At 42.5% G+C, this 20,187-nt stretch overlaps 1 pseudogene; it reads right to left on the bottom strand.

Annotated features, from left to right (window-relative positions):
- Positions 1-15,981: 15,981 nt before the first annotated feature.
- On the bottom strand, positions 15,982-16,957 carry LOC138395994 (large ribosomal subunit protein uL1m pseudogene; annotated as a pseudogene).
- Positions 16,958-20,187: the final 3,230 nt, after the last annotated feature.

Here is a 20,187-nt window from a genome sequence, read left to right as displayed (position 1 = left end):
AATGACTCAGAAAGTTTCTCTCTATTTATCCTTCTTGGTATGACTTGGTAATGTTATGCAGCAAAAGGAAACATGGATATAACAAACAGAAGAACTGCCTGAGGAATGAAATAAAAAGACATTTTAAGTTGTTAGCTGCAAAAAAGGCCTAGAAAACAATTGGCCCAAGTTAGAACACAGAAGACAGGAGGTGGCAATTGAAGAACATCTTTAAGAAGAACATGGATTTAAAAAATATGTTTAATAATCTGGAGGATCTTAGATATATAAAAACGATTAAAGGGGGCCAGGCACAGTGGCTTACGCCCGTAATCCTAGCACTCTGGGAGGTGGAGGAGGCAGGATCACTTCGTCAGGGGTTTGAGACCAGCCTGAGCAAGAGCAAGACCCTATCTCTACTAAAAATAGAAAAAAATTAGCTGGCCAACTAAAAATAGAAAAAATTAGGTGGGTGTGGTGGCTCACGCCTATAGTTCGAGCTACTCAGGAGGCTGAGGCAGGAGGATTACTTGAGCCTAGGAGTTTGAGGTTGCTGCAAGCTGGGCTAATGCCATGGTACTCTAGCCTGGGCAACAGAGTGAGACTGTCTCAAAAAAAAAAAAAATAAATAAAAGCCTAGAAAAACTTAAAGGGGATCAGAATATGCTATCCCAAAATATGCTACTTTGGCATATTGATTATTTTGAGCTGAAGATAGTTAAGAAAAAGCGGATGCAGGACAAGTTCTTTATTTGCCTGCAGGTAGGGCATAAATTTCCCTTGTGAAGGTGTTCTCTCTGGTATGAAGATGGAAAGAAGCAACCTTTATCACCATGGATGGAGAAGGCACTGAGATGAGTCTGCATAAATGAACCTTACTAAATAATCCTTATGTTCCCCTCATATATTTACCTTCCCACAATTTACTGCCTCCTAGGAGCCCAAACTCCTTCTCTTTTGTGAGTCATTTCTTAACAATTTATCACCTTTTGTTAAAATGGTATTTAAGACCCCAAGACTACTCCTTCTTTGGATTTTTCACTTCTTTTCTATGGAGCCCCCATGCAGGTAAAATTTAAAATAAAATTTGTATGCCTTTCCTCCTGTCAATCTGTCCTTTCCCAGTTTAATTCACAAGGCCCAGATACAGAACAGAAGCAGGTAAGGTTTTTCCTCTCTTACAGAAATAAGATGAAAAACATGTTCATCTACTTCCTGGTTGTCAGGTATGGATCAAACTCAAAACTTTACATTTTCCATGATTATAGAACCAGTAGGAATAAAGAAGAAGAGGAGAAAAAAATTGCTTCAGGGTTTTTAGGAGCTAAAATTAGAAGTTGTGGCTGACATGACCAAACACTGGCCCATGCTGTTATCTCCTTGTTATGTGGTCAGATCATCCTGCTAGGGGGCTTCATTTTATAAGAGAAGAATTCATTGATTTTAATAATTTTAATTCAAACACCTGAATCAGTAAATTCCGGCTTTAAAATTCCTACAAAATGTTAGTCTATCCTCCCAATTCAACTTTTTTTCTTATTAGAGTGGTTTATCAGTACTCTACCTCTTAAGTTCTTCACTACACTGTATTTTCTTCTCTATCGAAGTAACTGATCTTGCATCTGTAGGGAAAAAAGAAATCCTGTCATGCATCTAACATGAAAAACATCCCCACCCTGAAGGAGCTTGCACTGTCTGGAGAATGGAAGAGTGTTGGAACTCATTTTCAGAGCACTGCATGTAAGCATAGAGATAATGCTTGCTTATATATGTTTCAAAATGTAAAAATAATTTAGAAAAAGAAATGAAAAAAACGGACTGGGGCATTTTAAGATTCTTCAGAGTATGGAAATCAAATGTGGCTTTCTCTATGGTTAACCTCTAAGATAATCAAAATAGGATATAAAAAACTATCTATTGCTGCCAAGGGTTAAATCATTTTTCCAAAATGTGTTTGTCAAGACAAAAGGATGTGTTTTCTGCAGCAAAGGGGAGGTGAGAGGGTGAGTGTGTTGGACATTCCCGAGTAATTATTGCATTTATTTAGGTTTCTGCAGATATCTAACAGGCTTATGATAGCAAATCATAACGAACAGTCAAAAGGCAGAAATAGCAACATTCACCTTATCATGTCACCGGGATGTTAAATTCTTTCTATGCACAATACAGTGCAAAGGTTCAGGGAGAGTGAGAAGTCTGACCTGAAGCAATTTTTCCACTACTCATCACTTTTGACAGTTACAAGAAGTCCAGAGAGGGGATTTTCTTGTCTAATTATCTCTAACCTTTAAGTTCAGGGAGTCAGTCTTTCTCAAGATTAGGATGTACTAAATGCATCCTGAGGAAAGGGTGCGTACATTTTCTGCAAACACTGTCCAGGAGATGTGAACTTTCTCCCTTTATTTAGGATATCAGAGGAAGGGGCCAGAGGGGAGGAGAGTTCAATCCGCTCAGCTAAGAGTAAGTGCTTCAGTAAGCGCTTTAGTATCGCTTCCATGGGGACAGTATCACTTCCATCCTGATGAATGAGCTCAGCCTAGATGCAGACCACTAACTCATCCTGAATCCCAGCCAGTGGCCACAAGAGTTACTATAAATAACCCCTCAGAACTGCTTCCTGGCCAGCTATTACTAGTAAGTGGGAGAGTGCATTCCCCTGAAGATACCTAAAATCAATGCAAAGAGGACTTCAGAAGTATGCATTTTGCTAAACTTTAAACATCAGAGAAATTGTACAAAAATCCCCCTGAAGAGAGAAATATGCTGATCTTCAAATTTTTACCTATCTTGATGATCCTCACAGGCTTTGATTTCTCAAGGCTGTTGCATGAAAATCAGATTTCTCCTCTGAGAAATTCCTGAGCGCCTGCAGTTTATTTTGCAGTGGCCGTCCTTGTGATCTGCTATCCGGGCACCTTAATGAGATGCTGCAGGAGAGCATTTCATGCCCCGCGCAGGAACCTGTTCCCACAGGCAATGGGCACCTGGAGCCGCAGAGCCTGCAGCTCTTGGGCTGTCACGTAAATTACACGGAATCAGAAACCACTCCTCACCGGGCAGCCCAGCCGCCCCTGATAGCGCCCGCTGACCTTCAGTCCTCGGCGAGGGGGTTTCTGCTCTCTGCTGCCATTCACTGTGTCTGAGCTTGAAACATTAAAATAAAGTGCTTCTTGTTTCACATATAAACTCAATTCCAGCAGCTGTAATTAAGAACATATAGAAGCCAGCTGCTTACCGTACGTGGGTAGGAACTCCAAAATACTTATCGGAATGTGCAATTATTTTTCATTGTCCTCAGAATACCTCTATCTCTGTGATGCTTGCATATTTCTGTATGTTCTGTACATTTGTATTCTAGTTCCACTTAGGGGGAACTGGAATTTCCCCTGTGTTAACATTTTTCTGTTTGCTGTAAGATCTTTGGCAAGCCAGTGCACCTCTCTGTGCCTCAGCTGTCCCCTTGGGAGTGGGGAGAGAGCTACCCAGGGTGATCTCAAGATCTCTGGCAATCAACCTGGTTATGACTCAGTGACTCCACTGGTCCTTAATATTCCAAGGAGTACTTTTCAATGCTCTGTTGGAAATCGTTGAGTCACATTGGAATGGATTGCAGTTATGAGATGGGGTTGGAATGTTACAATAGCTCCAAGGGTAAGACAGGACTGAGGAACGTGGGGGAGGACTGTGGTGAGGCGCGGGATGGGAAAGCCGCAATCAGATGCGTGGCAATGGCATCTGCTAGGCCAATAGGCGAGATCAGGCGAATTTCCAATGCTTGATGAATGGCCAGCTGCAATCGGAAACATGATGCTTCCCAGAAGAGCTGCCTATCATAGGGTTGGCAGAAGCTGCAGAGTCGTGACGACGATGGTTTGCGCAGGCCCTGGGGTGAGTCAGCACTGACGGGGCACTGATGAGTTGGCAGCGGAAACTGACAACGCAAACGCTCAGGACTGTTAGATGCATTCCAGATAGCTCGCTTTAGAGACCCACGAACAAAATGCCTTCCTAAAACTGCACCCTGAAACCCTCATCGGCAAAGCCTGGAACGTCACAGGGGCCAGTCTACCTTACTGATGGGGTCACAGTTAGTGGCAGTCACCCCCAAGTAAAGGGCAGTGGAAATTCCCAGGTGACAAGCAGATCCAAAGCAAAGAAGGACCAAGGGCATTGGAATTTTCTTTTAAAAGTCTGAGCTCAGGCTTAGGGGGAATCTATGGATGGCCAGAGGGCAGGTGAATTATCCCGAAACAGCCTCTCACCCTCCCTGTGCCAGGCAGGAGGAAAAGAACAGGCACAGTGGGAGCACGTTCTCACCGGGTCTGCCTCTCCAGATCCTTCTGCTGAACAGCCTGGCAGCTGGGACATAGAGGACATCGTCCTCCTTTGACTGCATGTGAGTCAGGCGTCCCAGGTTGTCTCTGGAGGAAGGTGTTCTCTCCCATGGCCCTGGGTCTCCCAAGACACCAAGTGATCTCAGACCTCTTCAAGCAGCTGGGGTGAGAGGGCTAGAGACCTGGACTACCCTTCCTGTTCCTACTCCTGTGAAAGAGCATCGCGAGGAGTTTGTAAATACATACATTACTATTTATAAAGGGTTGATCCCAACATGTTAAAAAAAAATGAAAATAACTGAAAGAGTACCTAATGGTATGAATGAAAGTAAAAGTGTTTCTCTCTCTCTGTTAAGCTAATAATCCCCCCTCTCCAATCCTTAGTTCTTCTTCCCAGAAGAACTGACCATTTAAAATAGCTCTGGTTTTAGATCTTCTGTATCATAGAACTAACCTGTATTTCTGGCCTTAATTAACTTCATGTAATATACAGTATATCAAATGAAAGGTATGAAATTTAGTGCAGGTATCCTACCTCATTCTACCTGCATTTTACCTTTCGATTTTTATTAGTTTCATTGATATTGTAAGATATTTAACAGTTCAATGAATAACTTTAAATAATAAGCATAAATTCCTGTTTCTCGGTTTATCAGCTTCTGACATTGTCAGTCTACTCCCTGTTCTGTCAGATGAGGAAAGGAGATCACAGCCACCAGCCGCGGCTCCACCCTTTCCCCCTCCCACCTCGTCAGCTGATTACTTTCGTTATCTAGACTCATAACCTTTGCACTCTGTACTGTAATTTTAAGTTAGCTTTCTGTCCTTTGTCTACAGCCTGCCTTTAAAAACCAAAAACCAACAAGAGACATTTGTAATATTAAGAGTATGTAAATATTATTTGCAGAATCAAGTAATACATAAAGCCCATAAAGATGGAAAGGTGATTTTATGTTGACAAAAATATCCATCCAAAAAAAGATGGAAAAATGGGTTCCTTTTGCTTATATACTTATACCCCTTCTATTTTTCCAAGTCAAGTCAAATTTCAGTTTGCCTGTCTTATCATGACTTCTGAATAGGTTTTTTGTTCCTTTAATGGATAGAACAGATAGATATCTTGTAAGGGAGGGAAAAGAATTTTCTTATACCCCCTTAGGTTCTGCATCTGGGGCCTGCAAAGTAGACTGACAAAAAACAGATTAATAGAAATAAAGGCATACAATTTTAATTTGATATTAATATTTTAATTTCTATATGCACAGAGGTCTTCATAGAAAAGAAGACCTAAAGAAATGGTTACACTTGGTGGGGGGACTTTATACCATCTTAACAAAGGGCAATAAATTGTGGAGAAGTGATAAGAGAAAGAAGGAGTTTGGGCTTCTAGGTGGAGGAAATTTGCTTACCAAAGTTGAAGAGGCAGGGTTTGGTCATTTTAAGAACATTGAATTCTCTATGGAACGATGTGGAGGGCACTCAGTAATGGCCGTGTGTTACGTGTGTGTTATGCTTGTGTGGGCACCTAACCTGGGTCGGGGATGTGGGAGGCCTGTTTGCTTTCTCTCTTTTTGCATTCTCTTTCCTCCTCCTCTTCCATTTCTTTTTCCTCCTTCCCCATCTCTTCATTTTTTTATTTTTGGTAGGTTTTACATAGTAATTTTATTACTGTGCTGATCTCTGGATTTTTAAAATATCTGCATCATCAAATATTCTCCACCCTCTTCCATCTCTCCCACCTGTAGGTATTTCTTAGATACCATCGGAACAGCCTGTACTCAGAGCCCATATCATGGGCTCCCTGGCAATCTGTCCGCACATTTGTGTCACGGAGCATTGCTAAATAAGAGGAAGTGTTAAGATTATGGGGCTGTGTGTTAGGTTACAGATTCTGAGACATCATGTGAGGTGACATGATAACTAATGTTCCCTGGCACATTTTCCCAGTTTGGCCTTTGTGCAACCTGTGCAGTTTACAAGGAAATGGCTGAGTGGTTTTGTTCTGGTTGGGTGGCAGGGAACGGGGACATATTAGGAGACACCCATCTTATCTTCTTTGCACATTGGGTCAAAGATCAGAAACAGAGAAAAAGAAAAGTGCAGCTGGGGTGGTGGTTGTTCCCACTGACCTAGCATGTGACTCACACTGCGATGCCCTCCTTGGTCCAGTGATTGCTGAGGTGGCTGGGCAGGGACAGGCTCCTTTTCAGCCCGGTGTTTCTCTACACAGTCCTGCTCAATATTTGTCCCCACGGGAACCGTGGGCTACTGCAGGGAGAGGAAGTGGGTGAGATCTGGTCAGATCCATCTGTGTGTCCTGACCTAATCATCGTGGCTCCCGGCCACTCAGTTAACTGCTTGTGGTATCTCTCAATCTGTAGACAGTGTGAGTTTCATCAGGCGGAAGATGACTGCACTGCAGAATGTCTTTTGAGCAGCCAAAGAAATATCACACCGAGGACGACAGTGCTCCTCAAGTAATGAAAATAAAATCCCTCACTAATCATGAACTATTTTTCACAGCCAAATCTGAGCTCACAAATCCCAGTTCACAGAGCTAGTTTTGTTTACCAGCTATAGGACTTGGATGGAATTTGAAAGAGCCTGGACCGGCCGTCAGGAGAGGTGTCTCTGCTGGATTCCAGACCAAGGTCTGCTATGACTGGCCTATGGCCTGGTTAGTTGTAGACGACTAGTAAGAGCCAGGACCTTGCACTGGGTGTTCCCAAAGGACTGAGGCAGGTGCTGAAGGGCCAGGCATGCAGCAGAGCTGTGATAGGAAGTGAGAGCATGACTGGCAATAACCACGAGGGGTGGTCTCTGCAAACAGAAGGGCACTTCCTGCCCTAGTGGAGGCAGCACATTACAATGGGAAATACAGAGCAGGAGAGGGCCTCAAATTCTGGCAAGCGGAGTGGGGCCTTAGGAGACCTGGTTGTGGACAGGAGGGCTCTGCTGGAAGTCAGGGGCAGGGCTCTGATTCCCAGCAAGGAGATAGGAAAAGCAAGGCAGAGCCCCAGTGCTAGACGGCGGTGGGAGCACCGGGAAGGTTACCCAGACAGGGAGCTGTCACTAGGTGTGCAGGGAAGATAGTGTTAGTGACCTGATTATCACAACTGAGGCACCACCAGGTCGGGATAAACTAGCCACCATACTGACTTGAACTTGGAGTCCTTTAATCCCTCCTGTCTCAGCCCGGGAGGTGCAGCTGGGCAGAGCCTGCAGGTGAAGATCAAGTGGATAGGGGTGTGCAGAGGAAGGTAAGGAGGCAGGATGAGAAATGGGCTACAGGAGCTGGGACCTTGCCCAAACCTGGTAATTCTTGATCTAACAGCACTGTTATTAGTTCAACATTAGATATGGTATATTAAAGCAATTTCAGAAAGAACATCCTTCTGAAAACTATTAGGTAAACTAAGAATGGAAGTTTTTCCATGGAAATTTCATGAGAGAGAGATGGCAGGCCATCTTCAACCATAGAAGTTTTGCCTATGCTGTCTGTTCTTCTACGAAGACCCTTCCTTCCTGCCTAGCCCCCCACTATTCCACATAGGTAATGCCTACTTAGACTTTATTATAAAACTCATTGTAATCACCCTTTCCTGGGGAAGCCTTTTCTGCATCCCTGACCAGGTGACATCCTCCTTCAAAGTTTCTCAGTTAGCTGAGTTAGAATTTTACATATTGTTGCCCAATGATCTAATACCCATTGGTCTCTCCCCCTGGAAGGCACACTTCACGAGAACATAGGATATGTCTATCTTGTTTGTTGCTGGGTCCCTGGAACCTAGCCCAGTGCCTGGTGTATTTTAGATGTTCAGTCATTATTTGCTGACTGAATGAATATTTTCAGAGAAATAGAACATTTTTTTGTAGGAGAAAACAGGAACATGACTGTCAATATTTGGTATTGTAGAACACTTATGGACATCTAGGCCATCCTAGAAACATATTTCAAAGGCTCCCAAGATATTTGTGGAGACCAGATTGGAGAGAGTTATAAAGCCTACAGATACTGATAACTAAGTCCTTATATTTTTGGCCAAGATTTGACATAAAAATAAACAAGAATGAATATAAATAGGTTCTTAAAAGAAATTCAAGTTCATCCGTAGGGCAAATAGATGGCATCACAGTCCTATTTTTCCCTTTCCCTCCCTGATACACTCTGCATCCTGTCCCTACAAATCTATGTAGGTAAATAATACAAAAATGAATATTGAATTTATTCTTCTAAGGGGGAACTAAATCATGCCTGTAGCTAGGATGGAGGCTGTGGAAGTAGGGTACCCCCTATTTAGTTGTGATGAACGTTAGAGTTTTTTGGTTTCCAGCAGCCAAACCTAATATTGGCTGAGGTGTAAATTGTATAATCAAAGGGAAGGTTGGAAAAACAGGCTTGGGAAGGAATGAGAACTGGCAAAAACGACCACTCAGTCTTCCTGGGGTATAGCTGTGTGTGTATTTTTTTTAAAGACTTTTCCATTTTTACTCTATTTATCATGTTGCTTGAGTTTCAAGTTCTTGGAGAGAGCAGCTGCTTAGGTTGTTTCCTGCCCAGAGAACCTTAATTAATACTTTCACCAGACTTTATCCAATGGGAAGAAATACTTCCCTACAAGAAAGCCGAAGTGCCATTTCTCAAGGAGGGAGGCAAGAATGCAGAGCATCATAATAAACGAAGGGACAAACAAATGTAGTCTAGACATGTGGTGCATATTATTCAGCCTTAAGAAGGATTGAAATTCTGACTCACACTACAACATGGATGTGCCTTGAAAACATTATGCTAAAGTGAAAAAAGCCAGACACAAGACAAATACTGTCTGATTTCACTTATAGGCACTTCCCAGAGTAAGTCAAATTCATAGGGATGGAAAGTGGAATGGTGGCTACCAGAGCTGAGGTGGGGAGTGGGGAGTTATTGTTTAATGGGAACAGAGTCTCAGTTTGGGACGAGGGAAAAGTTCTAGAGATGGAAGATTTTATATATTTGGGTGCTTCAGTGTTGGGTGCATATATATTTAGAATTATTATATTCTCTTGCTGAATTCACCCCTTTATCCTTATATAATGACTTTCTTTGTCTCTTTTTACAATTTTTGTCTTGAAATCTATTTTATCTGATAGAAGTATGGCTACTCCTGCTCTTTTTTGATTTCCATTTTCATGGAATATCTTTTTCCATCCCTTTATTTTCAGTTTATGAGTGTCTTTATAGGGGAAGTATGTTTCTTGAAGACAACATATAATTAGGCTTTTGTTTCTTTTCATCCATTCAGCCACTCTATGTCTTTCGATGGGAGAGTTCAGTCCATTCACATTCAATGTTATTATCAATAGGTACGGACTTATTACTGCCATGATATTTGATTTCTGGTTGTTTCGTGGTGTTCCCTCCCTCCCTCCCTCCCTCCCTTCCTTCCTTCCTTCCTGTCTTCTTTTGTTAAAAGTGATTTTTCTGGTTATGTGTTTTAATTTCTTGCTTTTTATTTTTTGTGTATCTGTTGTTGGTTTTTTGATTTGAGGTTACCATGAGGCTTGCAAAAAACATATTATAACCAATTATATTAAACATGTGACAACTCTGCCTACAAACAGACAAGCAAAGAGAAATCTAACAGAAATTCTACGCTTTAACTCCATCCCCCTTCACTTTTTAACTTTTTGTTGTTTTCATCCAGATATTTTTATACTATCTATTTCTCAACAAGTTGTTATATTTGATAGGTTTGTCTTTTGGTCTTCCTACTCAAGAGATGAGTGGTTTATACACCACAATGACAGCAACAGAGTATTCTGTATTTGTGTCCTTACTGTTGCCAGTGAGTAGCATACCTTCAGATGATTTCTTATTGTTCACTAATGTCCTTTTCTTTCAGATTGAAGAACTCCTTTTAGCATTTCTTGTAGGACAGGTCTGGTGTTGATGAAATCCCTTAACTTTTGTTTGTCTGGGAAAGTCTTTATTTCTCCATCATGTTTGAAGGATGTTTTTGCAGGATATAATATTCTAGGGTTAAAGTCTTTTTCCTTCAGCACTTTGAATATGTCATGCCACTCTGTCCTGGCCTGTAAGGTTTCCACTGAGAAGTCTGCTGCCAGACGTATTGGAGCCCTATTATATGTTATTTTTTTTCTTTTTTCTTGCTTCCCTTAGGACCTTTTCTTTATCAGTGACATTTAGGAGCTTGCTTATTAAATGCCTTGAGATAACTTTGATTGGGTTAAATCAACTTGGTGTTCTATGACATTCTTGTGCCTGAATATTGATCTTTCTCTAGTTTTGGAAAGTTCTCTGTTATTATTTCTTTGAATAAAACTTCTACCCCAATCTGTCTCTCTACCTCCTTTTTTAAGGCCAATAACTCTTATATTTGCTCTTTTGAGGCTATTTCCTAGATCTTGTAGCCATGCTTCATTCTTATTTATTCTTTTTTCTCTTCTGACTGTGTATTTTCAAGGAGCCTGTCTTCAGTCTCACTGATTCTTTCTTAAGGCTCAGAATTTCTGCTTGATTTTGTTTTATTATTTTAATCTCTTTGTTAAATTTTTCTGATAGGCTTCTGAATTCCTTCTCTGTGTTGTCTTGAAGTTCATTGAGCTTCTTTAGGACAGCTATTTTTTTTTGAATCCTTTGTCATATCTCCATCACTGCAGCATTGGTCATTGGTACCTTATTTAGTTCGTTTGGTGAGGTCATGTCTTCCTGGGTGTTCTTGATGCTGTGGGTGTTCATCCATGTCTGGACATTGAAAAGTTAGGTATTTATTTTAATCTTTGCAGTCTGGACTTGTTTGAACCCGTCCTTCTTGAGAAAGTTTTCCAGATAATCAAAGGGAATTGAGTGTTGTGATCTAAGTCTTTGGTAACTACAGCTGTATCAGTACTGGGGATGCTCCAAGCCCAGTAATGCTGTGACTCTTACAGACTCCCGGTGGTACCATCCTGGTGGACTTGGGTAAGATATGAGAGAATTCCTTGGATTATCAGGCAAAGTCTCTCACTCTTTTCCCTCATTTTCTGTGCTGGGCTGATGGAATTGGGAGAGGAGTGACATGGGCTTTCCTTTGTGGCCACCAGTACCAGGTCACACCTGAAGCCAGCCAAGCTCACCCAAAGCCTATAGTGACTGTTGCCTGGCTACTTCTAATGTTTATTCAAAGCCCAAGGGCTCTTCAGTCGACAGGTGGCAAATCCTGCCACGACTGGGTTCTTCCCTTCAGGGCAGCACGTTTCCTTCTGGCCCAGGGTGGGTCCAGAAATGCTGTCCAGGAACTAAGGCCAGGACTCAGGGGCTTCAGGAGTCTGCTTGGTACTTTATTTTACTGTGGCTGAGCTGCTACCCAAGTTGCAAAACAAAGTCCTCTGAGCTCCCCCCTTTCCTTTCCTCAAGTGGAAGAAAACTCCCTGAGCTGCACTGCCTGGAGTGGGGTAGGGGGGTTGTGACACAGATACTGGCTTGGCCACCACCACTGTTGTCTCACTGGGTCATGTGCACCCCAAGTCTACTGACTCTGAGCCAGCACAGCCGCAGGAATTGCCTAAGGACTGTAGCCTTTGTGACCTGACAGCCTTATGAACTTAGTCCAGGCCCCAGGCTGCTTTTTCTCAGCTGGTGGTGGGGCTAGTGGTAACTCCCTCTGGCCAGGCTGGTCTAAATGCTCCCTCCATGGGCACTGGCAGATTTCTGCCCTGTGCTGTGTTCCCCTGTGCCAGGGTGATGCTGGGTTTCAATGCAAAGTCCTGCAGTCACTTCACTTTCCCTCCCCCAGGCACACAGATTCTCTCGGGGGGGGGGGGGGGGGGGGGGGGACAGGAGGGGCCCGCAATGGGGCAGGGGTGGTGTAGGGAACGTAAGCTGCCTTTTCTGCCCTCTCCAGTGCCTCTTTCCTTGATATAAAGCTAAAACCAAGTAGTGTGATTGCTCAACTGATTTTTGGTTCTTTTGAAGGTATTTCCTTGTTTGCGTGGATAGTTGTGAATTTGGTGTTTGTGCTGAGGGATGATCCCTGAGGTTTCTATTCCTCTGTAGAGGGATGGTGGTGATGGTTGCCCAACAACATGAATGTACTTGATGCCACTGAACTGTACACTTAAGATGGCTTGTGCTGTATTTTACAACATTAAAAATAAAGAGTACATGGCAGCCAGAGACAATCGGCATCAAGACAGGGAGAATGGGAAGTCAGGGACATTGGAAGCAGAGGGCACCTGGGCTCCTGGTACAGCTGGCTGCAAACCTGTGGGCCCCAGCTCTGCTTTGTGTCTTTGGGTAAGTCCCAGAGTCTCCCTGGACCTGTTTTTCTCATTCAAGGGGAGTAAATCCAGCCCCATTACCTGCCTCATAGAAAACCGGGTTATCCAGTGAAAACATTTGGTAAACTTTAAGCATTCTATACGAATGGAAGGCGTTGCTGTCTCAGGGATGGAAACGCCCTTTGTAAATCTGTATTTTAGTGGCCTGGATGAGAAGTGGCAAATAATAACCACTTTCTTAGGTTAGTATTCTAGGGGTGGCTATTCTAGGCAGATGGAAACTGTTTGAACAAAAATCAGATCAGGACAGGAAACAGTGGTTCATGTACATGTTACAAAATCTAAATTGGCCTGAATTGCCCTATGGTGCTGCCACTCCATTAAGACTTTACAGCCCTCGGTGGAAGGCTCAGACATATCTGTAACTTCAGCGAAGCAGCTGGCATTTCTAGCCGAGTGTCTCCAAATGGCCTGCCAACAATGGAGCTGTTAATTAACATCCATAAAAAGCCAATAAGGGGTGCCTGTTGGATACATATGACCTATGTCTGATACAGGGTTTGAGCAAATAAAATAATGATTGGTTCCAGGCGAAATTCCAAAGTTTCAGCTTTAGAAACCAAGGGTCTATTTCTGTGCTAACTGCTCATTTGCTAACATGAGATGCAAGGTACAGGATTGAATCAGATTTCATTGCAAAGATTCTCCTGTTTCTGATTTCTGACTAGATTAAAATCTTCAGAGTCTAGAATTATGGTTTGATCAGCCCCTGGGGTTATAGGAAGAAATTCTAGCAGCTTTATAACTTTTGGTAGAGTTTTCTTGTCATTCTTCAGAGAGGGCACTTGGCTTTTTCACTCCCGGCTTTATGCAGGGAGCTCAATTCCAGCACCTCCTCAGCAGGACTGAGTTAGGGGCTTCAATTCTAGAGCTTCTGTTCTGAGGTACATATCTGTTCCTCACACACCTGAGGGCTACCTCAGTTTAATATCTTTTCACTGCTGTGTCCTTGAAGGTCATATTCTCAAAATTTTATTTCTTTCTTTTGAATTTGGCTACGCTGTATAAATTTTATCTGTCTACACACACACACACACACACACACACACACAAAATCAGGTGGCCCCTTTTTCCAATGACAATGACCTCCCATTCTCCCTGTCTTGACACTGATTGACTTTGGTTGCCCTGTTTAGTTTTATATAAACTATATGTAAAATATATGTAACATTTACCATCTCAACCATTTTTCAGTGTACAATTTAGTGCATTAAGTATATTCACACACATATTTTTTATCCAGCATTTCCACCTATTCTATGTTTAGGAGTGCTTCTTACACATGCTCGATTTTCCATCTCAGCTGGGAATGGAGCTAGAAATTGGTATCATTAAATTTTGATGATTTTGATGTTTGGCCATTCAGGGAACCAGGGAACCACGATGGCACTGCCTTTATGGAGCTTGGTGGGTCACCCTTGGGCTGGTGGCTCTGATCCATGGTGGCCAGCCCATGACCATTTGGAGCTTTTTAGGAGAGGGCAGACCACATTCATTACCATAGGATTAGTCTCCTTAAGGCATTGAAATTATTGATGTATATTGATTGAATGTGACTTCATTTCCATTTCTCCAGGAGTAGACAGACCAGAGTTGGGGTTAAGTGTTAGAAACATGGTAAAGTATTAGAGACATGGTAAAGAGCAAAATAGGAAAAAGATAGAAAGAGGAGCAGAGAGGGAAGAATAAGAATGAAGCCAAAGCAAAGGGAAAGGAGGCTCAGGGGAAATTTGGATGGTCCAAGACAGAGAAAAGAAGAAGTTAGGAGGTGGAGGCAGGCAGATAGGGAGAATGCTGCTTTCTTCTCGCCTGCCCTCCCTGGGAGGGGCCAGCTTCCAGCAGCAGCCAGGCTTGGTCTGCGATGACACCTGGATGTGGCAGCTGGCAAGGAACACTCTTCTAGTCCCCTCCCTTCATTTGTCAGACACACTCAAAGTCCAGCTCAGACCCTGGAGCCTGCCTCCATGTGGCCTCAGAGAAGCTCATTTTCAGTAAACACATCATCTGGGAAAAGGACCAGTTGCTTTGACCACAATTTCTAGATGTTGACTTTCAAGTGAGGCTGCTGCAACCACATTTGTTTTCCTTTTTGAGCTCGGGAGGAGGCATGTTGGGAAAAGTTTTCAACCAGCTCGATTTCTGTATAGGAGGAAACATCATTGAAAATCCAACATAAAATGAATGTAATGAAAGGATTTTGACAGTGTTCTTGAATGTTCTTGAAGATCTAAAGAAGCAATCTCTCTGACTGACCTCCTGCATTTAAATGATCTGCCATGCAGGTTTTGCTCCAGCGCACAGAATTAATGCGGGGCCTCTGCATTGTGAGATTGATGAATTCCAATTAGTTCTCTCTTTAAACAGCAACTTTTGGTGGATGGTGCCATTTAGAAACTTCTACCACCCTATTCTATTTATAAATTGCTTTTATAACCATAGGATTTAAAGACTGAAAGAGACTTTAGAAATGCTTTAATGAAAAGAGCTCTTTCCAATTCCAGCTCCGACACCCAATTGTTTGTGACCTTGAATACACCACTTAACTTCTGTGTCTGATTTTTCTCCTCTGTAAAATGAAAATGCTTGAACTGACTGTGAGGTTACTTTGGGTCCCACATGCCTTTACATATTGCCCCCCTGTTGCCTCACAGTGAGAAACTGAGGCTCTGAGTGGTTAAGTGTCTCGGTCAGGGCCGCACCTCTCTTCCCGAGGGACCTTCCCACATACTCTGGGGTGCGGTGCTGTCCCCTCGCAGGGGTTCCTGAGCTGACCCACATCAGCCCTGCAGAGTCAGCTAGGATGGGGACCCTTGTTCAGAGGGAGAGGGACCTACCACGCAGCACTCACCATGTAGAGTCTCTCTCACCTTAGTGAGCATGAAGGTGAAGCTTTTCCAATCTGAATATTAACACTTTTCTAAATGAATTTGATGTCTCTTCAGACTCACTCATCTATAGCTCTGGGCTATTTCTACCTCCCTCCCTAGCTTAGCCTTTTAAATGCTAAGTGGACATGTCCAAATAGGTGGACCGAGGGGCCGTGACTTACACATCAGACACTGAACTAGTTACTCGTGCCTTGTCCCCACCCGCTGCTCCACCTACGTGTTCTACGTCCATTAGCACAGATCACGGCACTAGCATGGACTCAGTGGCCCAAGCCAGACTCACCTACGTCATCTCTGATCCACCCTCTTCCTGGCCACTCTCACCAGTTGGCCTCTGTATTAGTTTCCTAGGAGTGACATAACAAAGGTCAGTGGTACTGTCTTATCTGAGGGGGACACGTTCAGAGATCCCCCAGTGGACGCCTGAAACTGCGGATTTAGAAATAACTTTTCTTCTGTTTTTACTTCTTTAGGCAACAATGAATCAATGGATCAATCTTTAGTAACAAACTTTCACTTGTTGAACTATGAAGGAAAGCATGTACCCCAAAGTGACCCAAACTCAGCGATCTGTGCCTACAAACTACGTCGTTAATAGCTGTGTGCAGACTGGCAGTTATATGGTCACTTGACATGTCCAATGTTGCTATCTTGGTCGCGAGAAAGTTCTCCTTTCCTTCATCAACCTTACTTTCATGCCCATTTTTAGATAATTCAAGCATTTTGGGGATGTCACAGCCAATGGAATTTTGAATAAGCTTTGGAAATCTTTTTTTTTCAGTTTCTTCTTTAATGGATTAAGCTCAGGCATTATTTCTGGAGCAGCTAAATAAAAGTCTATGTGAATTTGATCATTCAAAATCTTCTGAATCAGATTAGTTCCTCCTGTAAATGCAGCTCCATTTTCTCCTGCTGTTTTAAACTCCAATGCCTTCCCTGTACATACAGCCACTTCATTGATTTCTGGAAAGAATGGGTGTGGCAGGCTAAGAACACTGGCAAATGGCTCCACTTCTTTCTTCTTTCCCAGTGCCATGTCTAGTGTCAAAGCAAAACAAACACCTTGCTTTGGGTTAGTAAAGTCAAGAACTTGAAAATGTTTAAGTAAGTAGACAGTTTTCTCCACCTCATATATCTGCCATGGGTAGACGATGTTAAATAGACATCATCCTCAGGTTTGCCTTCCACGGTGGGGTATGAATTTATCTTTTCTGTTACATCTTTTTTTTTTTTTTTTCTTCTGATGCTTTTCCTTTAGCGCCTTTTTGTTTGTTTGTTTATTTTCCTTGCAGGCTTTGTAGCAGCAGCAAAATGTCTGTTGGGTACCTGAATGTTTACAGAACAAGGATAAAGAGATGTCTGATAAACCAGCTTGGAAAGACTATGTCTTTGATGATGTATCGAGACTCTACCAAAGCACCTTACAGCTGCCTTCATGTTGACCACTCCAGATGGTCTTCTGTATGTCTTCTTTTTTTGAGACTGTGTCTTGCTCTATTGTCTGGGCTAGAGTGCAGTGGTGTTATTATAGCTCACTGCAACCTCAAACTCTTGGGCTCAAACAATTCTCTTGTCTCAGCCTCCTGAGTAGTATAGGTGCATGCCACCGGGCCTGGCTATTTAAAACAACTTTTTTGTAGAGATGGGGCCTTGCTATGTTGCCCAGGCTGTTCTCAAACTCCTGGCCTCAAGGGATCCTCCTGCCTCGTCCTCCCAAAGCACTGAGATTACAGATATGAGCCACCACATCTGGCCTGTGTGTCTTCTTTTGAGAAATGTCTATTCAGCCTTTTGTCTATCTTTTAATTGAAAGTTTTTCTTTCTTTCTTTCTTTTTTTGTTGCTATTGAGTTGTTTGGGTTCTTTATATATTCTAGTTATTAATCCCTTATTGGATGGATAGTTTGCAAATAGTTTCTTCCTTTCTGTAGGTTGTCTCTTCACTTTGTTAATTGTTTCCTTTGCTCTTAAGAAGCCTTTTAGCTTGATATAATTCCAGTTGTCTATTTTTGCTTTTGTTGCCTGTGCTTTTGAGGCTTACCCAGAAACTTTTTGCCCAGATCAATGTCTTGTAACATTTCCCAAATGTTTTCCTCTAGTAGTTTCATAGTTTCAGGTCTAACATTTAAGTACTTTGGATTATTTTAAGTTAGTATATATTCCTTGATACAAAAAAATCAAAGAGCCAGATTTCTTTTCTGCTTTTATATAAACATTTGTGACCTTGAAAACCCTCTTTTTATCTCTGTGCGTCTTACACATTCAGGGCATCTTTTCATATCTTAGAATAATTTCATCCTGCATGTGACTGCCAGGTGAGTCTTCTTAAGACACAGTTTTTATCAATTTATTTTCCTTCCCAGAAATCTTCAATGCTTTTCAATTGCTTACAGTAATAAGCTCAAACTCCTTATCCTTGCATTTACGGAATCATCTAATCATGTCTCAGCTTCCCTTTCCTGCCTTATCTCAAAGTATTCTCTTAAAAAGTCCTACTCAGGTTAAATTGATCTTCCTGGTGTTTCTCAAGCACATTTCATTTTTTTCTTATCAAAAACTTTTAATGTTTTTTGCCTCTATTTTTTCATACTGACTTCATTTTTTCTCATCATCCCTGAATGTCATCAAAATTCTTGTCCCAGGTGTGGCTCAAGAAACCCTTCCTTTATAAAACCCTTTCTGGCCCTCAGCCCGAAACACTGGTTCTCAAAATAGCTCTTGCCCACACCACTCTTGGACATATTTTATTTGTTGACTGGCATGATTATTTACTTCTTATAATTGCTATTTATATTTGTATATTTTCATGCTAAGTCTCCAAAACAAGAGATCAGGGACATGTTTTACACTTCTCCATATATCCTGCAGTATATAAAATACCCCATATTTAATAGAACTCAAATACGTTACTTTTTCCATACAGTTAAATTCTAAAGCTGGAAGGAGACTTGGAGGTCTGGTGGTCTGATGAGTTGGGCAGTTGCTTAATGGAGTCTGAACTAAAGGAGACTTCAGACCTGTGAGCCTAGCTGTGTACTCTAAATAACAGATTTTGACTAAGTGTTTTTTATTAGTACATATCATTGAGATTGATTTATGAAGAAAGATGTACAGCATGGATGAACAGTTTGAAGCATAAGTAAATCTGAGACATGGCTAAAATTAACCCGTGGAGAAATCTTTCCACAGTCTGGTGGTCTTGAAAACTCAGCTTCTGATTAAGATTAATGCTCCGCATTTAATACTCGGTTAAAACCCAGGCTGGCCAGTCGTCACGATTTTCACTTATTACATGCAATATCACCTCATCCCAGCAGGGGGCGCCGCTTCTCTGCAGAATATTCTCCGTGACTCAACAGCCTCTCCCATCTTCACCTGCTTTGCTCCTGCAAACGCCTGACCCAGAAAAGCAACTTGAATCTTTTACTTCAGTGGAAATACGAATTGCTTACATTTGTTACATATTCCTTGATCGACGAGGGTTTCCAAAAGAGCCAGGTTTTTTTTTTTTTTCTGCTTTCATGTTAACATTTCTGACCTTGGAATGGGGCTCTTCCTTAAAATCCCTGAGCCCTGCTCACAAGGCAAGGGCCTCTCGGGTATCATCACCAGCTGAGACTGAGAGGACTGGGGTAGGCATCGAGCCCCACCCCTCCTTTCTACACATGAGGATCTTGTAGCTCAGCTTCCTTATCAAGGTCATTCAGAAAGTCAAAGGCAGAGCCGGGGGTCAAACTCCTATCAGTGGCAGTCACTGCCCCATGCTAACTTGCCCTTTACCTTGCCACATGGCTCAGGTATTCCGCACCACCAACTGTAATGTGACAAGAGCCAACAGTGGTCTCAGTCCAAGAAGCTGCTCTCCTGAAACAGGAGAGCTTTGTTAACATCATTGTCTCTGTGTGTGTGTGTCTGTGTCTGTGTTGAGCAGGGTTTGTGGAATTATCTTTGTGTCATCCTTCTTCATAGCATCTGGCCTGGGGGAAACCCTCAACAAGCATTTATTGAATGAATGAAGGATGAAAGGAAATGAAGAAAGGCAGGAAGGAAAGAAGGAAGGGAGACAGTTATGGGCTGAATCGTGTTTCCCCTCTGCCCCCTGCCAGATTCATATGTTGCAGTCTGAGCCCTCAGTATCTCAGATTGTGACCTTTAAAAGAGTGATTAAATAAAAATAAGGCCATTAGGGTGGGCCCTGATCCCATCTGACTAGTGTCTCAATAAGAAGAGGAGACTAGGACACAAGGACAGACACAGTCTTCACAGAGGGGGACCATGTGAAGAGGCAGCAAGAGGGTGGCCGTCTGCAAGCCAAAGAGAAAGGCCTCAGAGGAAACGAGCCATGCTGGCACCTTGATCTTGGCCTTCCAGCCTCTAGCACTGTGAAAAAATAAATTTCTATTGCTCAAACCACTCAGCCTGTAGTATTTTGTTCTGGCAACCCAAGCAAACTAATATGGGAGAGAAGAAAGAAAGAAAGGAGGAACAGAAAGGAAAGAAGGAAGGAAAGGAAGGAAGGAGAGGAAGGAAGGGAGAAAAAGAAGAAAGAAAGGGAGGGAGGATGGGAGAGAAAGAGGGAGGGAAAGAGCCCAGTGACTTGTAGCAACTCCTAATAACTGGTGACATCTGGCAGCTCTTGAGATGATTCAGCTTGGTTCAGAGCACTCT

Source organism: Eulemur rufifrons, chromosome 15 (genome assembly GCF_041146395.1).
Source record: "Eulemur rufifrons isolate Redbay chromosome 15, OSU_ERuf_1, whole genome shotgun sequence".
In the NCBI taxonomy this organism is placed as follows: domain Eukaryota; kingdom Metazoa; phylum Chordata; class Mammalia; order Primates; family Lemuridae; genus Eulemur; species Eulemur rufifrons.
Note: the sequence above shows the minus strand (reverse complement) of the source record. Positions and strands in the feature narration are given on the sequence as shown.